Source organism: Nannospalax galili, unplaced genomic scaffold, assembly GCF_000622305.1.
Source record: "Nannospalax galili isolate Female #2095 unplaced genomic scaffold, S.galili_v1.0 scaffold259, whole genome shotgun sequence".
Taxonomy (NCBI): domain Eukaryota; kingdom Metazoa; phylum Chordata; class Mammalia; order Rodentia; family Spalacidae; genus Nannospalax; species Nannospalax galili.
Window position 1 is genome coordinate 1,357,462 of NW_008344750.1, and position 4,033 is coordinate 1,361,494.

The following is a 4,033-nucleotide window of genomic DNA, read 5'->3' on the forward strand; positions in this document are numbered from 1 at the left end:
GTCCTCCACATGTCCACTCATCCATCCATATACCCACCTGTCCACTCATCCATCCTCCTGTCCATCCACCTATCCACCTGTCCGCTCATCCATCCTCCTGTCCATCCACCTACCCACCTGTCCACTCATCCATGCATCTACCCTCCTGTCCACTCTACTGTGTATCTACCCACTTATCCAATCATCTATCTATCTATCTATCTATCATCTATCATCTATCTATCCACTCATACCTCACCTCCACTGACCTGTCATCATTTATTTAACTCATCCTTTGCTGTGATGTGTTTAGGTTGCATCTCCAGTTTTTCACCATGATAAATGTTTTGATAAACAACCTTGTCCTAGGAATTGGTCCCCTCTCTGATGATTACTTTAGGATAAATTCTGAGAAATGAAACTACTGGATTGAACAACTATTTGTAGGGTTTTGAATTATTGGGCTAACTTGCCCTTCAGAAAGCTTGGGTGAATTCATGTGATACAGCAATGAACAAAATATAAGAGGTAGCCAATCCAATCATATTTACATTGTTTTTATGTATTTATAGAAAATGGAATGAAACAGATGCTAAAGTTGAGCAAGCTGATAGATGCGAACCACCAGCCCCAAACTATGCTTAAAATTATTTTTTTCAAAAAATTTTTAAAATATTTTATTTATTATTTTTATTTTATGTGTATGTGTGTATTGCCTGTATGTAGGTAAGTGCATCCGTGTCGTGCAGTGCCCTCGGAGAACAGAAGAGACTGTCAGATCCCCTGGAACCCAAGGTAAGTTATGGACAGTTGTTAGCTGCCATGTGGGTGCTGGGATTTGAACCCCAGTCTTCTGCAAGAACAGTGTTCTTAACTGCTGAGCCATCTCTCCATCCCCTCAAAATTTATTTTTATTATTTTTAATTGTGTTGTATGCATGGGTGTCTGTGGTGGAGTATATGTACATGAGTGCAGATGCCTGAGGTGTCCAGATCCCCCTGGACACCCCTCCAGGGTGTCTGATCCCCCTGGAGCTGGAATTACATGAGGTTATAAGCCACCTGATATAGGTGCTGGGAACTGAACTCAGTTCCTCTGCAAGAGCAGTATATGTTCTTAACAGCTGAGCCATCTCCCCAGCCCCTAAAATTAAAAAATAAAAAATTTTTGACTTATTTATTTTTATTTTATGTATAGGCATGTTTTGGCATGCAATGCCTGCAGAGGCCACAAGATCAGATGTGAAATCCCCTGGAACTGAGGTTACTGATGTTGTTAGCTGCCATGTGGGTGCTGGGAACCAATCCTGAGTCCTCTGCAAGAGCAGCTGTTCTCTTAACCACTGAGCCATTTCTCCAGCTCCTCCACTCTATTTTTTGAAACATGCTTTCTCACTGAATCAAGAACTCACTGATTGGGCTAGACTGGCTGGCCAAATCAGCCAGTCTAGCCAAATAGCTCCTTAGTATCCTCCTGTTTTCCAGAATAGGGATTATAGGCTGGCCCCACACATCTGGCTTCTTATATGGATGCTGAGGATCCAAACTCAGATCCTCATGGCTGCCCAGGAAACACTTTACCCACTGAGCCATCTCTGCAGTCCTAAGTATATTATTTTTAAATCTTAACAATCAAGTCAGTGAAAAGGAGAGGTAGTAGGGTACAAGCAAAGGACTCAGTGGAAGCCTGTTGTTTCTATCCACAAAGGACAGTAGCCTCAGTGCCTAAGGCCCACAGTTCTTTTAGCATTCTATAAAATATTTTAATCATAATTTCTTTTAAAATTGGAAGGAAGGGTTGGAGAGATGGCTCAATGAGTATTGGCTGCTCTTACAGAGGACCAGGTTCAGTTCCCAGGAACCCACATGGCACCTACAAACTTTCTGTAACTCCAATTCCAGGGGATCTGATACCCTTTTTTGGCCTTCATGGGCACTGCATACATGTGGTGCACTTACATACATGCACTTAAAACACTCATATGCATAAAATAAAAATAATAAAAATTTAAAAATATTTTTATTATTTTTATTTTATGTGTATGAGTGTATGACTTGTATGTATGTAAGTGTGCCCATGTTGTGGAATGCCCATGGAGGTCAGAAGAGGGCATCAAATTCCCTGGAACTGTAGTCACAGTTGATTGTTAGCCATCATGTGAGGGCTGGGACCCGCACTTGGGTCTTCTGCAAGAGCAGCCAGTGCTCTTAACTGCTGAACCATCTCTCCAAACCCTATATAAAATATTTTTTGAAAATTAAAATTGGGGGGGGGGCTGGAGAGATGGCTCAGCAGTTAAAAACACTGTTTTTGCAGAAGACCCGGGTTCAAATCCCAGCACCCATTTGGCAGCTAACAACTGTCCGTAACTCCATTTCCAGGGGATCCAATGGCCTCTTCTGTCCTCCTCGGGCATTGCACGACATGGGTGCACTTACCTACATGAAGGCAATACATGCATACACATAAAATAAAAATAACAAATAAAATATTTTTTAAAAATTAAAATTGGAAGGAGGGGCTTGGGGATATATAGCTCAGTTGGTAGAGAGCATACCAAGAATTCATCCATTCCCCAGCTTTGAAAAAGCTGGGTGTGGTTGTATACGCCTGCAATTCCAGCACTCTGGAGGTGGAAGTAAAAGCACAAGAAGCTCAAGGTTATCCTTGGCTACATAGCAGGTTCCAGGCCATCCTGGGTTACATGAAACCCTATCTCAAAAGAAGTTGGGCCTAACTCAAAATAAGTATTGGTGCATGCTTTTAATCCTAGCACTTGGGAAACAGAGGCAGGTGGATCTCTATGAGACTGAGGCCAGCCTGGTCTGCGTAGCAAGTCTCAGGACAGCTGGGGCTATAGGGAGACTCTGTCTCAAAAAAAAAAAAAAAACATAATAAGAATATAATGAGTCCGGCGTGGAGTCAATTCATTTTTTTTTAACCAAAACAATTGTAAAATCCGTTTTTTAAAAATTGTTTTTGGTGTCTATCAATAATTTCATTTTATTATCAAACAACAACAACAAAACCAGAAAACAGCCCTTTGAAGGTTAGAAGCAGGAGAATCAGGAGTTCAAAGTCACTCTCTATTACATATTGAATTGATGGCTAACCTGGGCTTCTGGGAGAAAAAAAAATTGCAATCACCTCTAGCTGATTGGGAGTTCTGGGAACCTGGATGTGCAAGCAGAGACACAATCTGTGGAAGGCAGCCAGTGTTTCTGGGAGCCCAGTGCATCTTGGGGTGGGCAGGGGCTCTGGCCCCACTGGGCCCAGCTCTCTGGGTAGAATTATCAGCTGTGCTCTTGGCTGGGTTGATGGGAATGAGCCTGGAATACCAACTTTGCCTATAGCAGCAGTAGGGCCACCCCTGGGAACCACATGGTATCATGTTGAGCCTCGCAGAGTGGTGCAGGTGGGGTGACCTCTGCTCCTGCTGGCACATGCACTGGAAGAACCACATCTCAACTTGCTCCTCCTTCAAGTTCAACCTGGCTGCCAGGGCCTTGCAAGCCTCTCATGGTCAGGGTAGGGTTCCATCTTGAAATATTCCTCCAGCTGCCACTCCTGCTCCCAGTGCTGTTGGTCATGGAGACCCAGGGCACAGGGGTCCTGGGAATTCAGAGGTTCTCCCATCCTAGATGAAGCTCAGTTCTCCCAGATGATGCTCTTTTAAAGACAGGGTCTTCCTCAGAAGTCAATGCTTGAGCTTGAGGCAATTATCTTGCTTCTGCCTCCTGAGCGGTGGGATTACAGGTGTGCAACACTACGCCTGGCTAAAATCCTTTATCTCTGTCTCTCTGTCTCTCTGTCTCTGTCTCTGTCTCTGTCTCTCTCTCTCTCTCTCTCTCTCTCTCCCTCTCTCTCTCTCTCTCTCTCTCTTCTCCCTCTGTGATATTTTTGAGACAGGGTCTCACGTAGCTCAGGCTGGCCTTGAACTCACTATGAGACTGAGGATAACTGAACTCCTGATCCTCTACCCTGTCTTTTAAGTGCTAGTATTCCAGGCTTGCATTACCACGCCTGACTTTAAAATCCTTTTGTGTGTCTATGG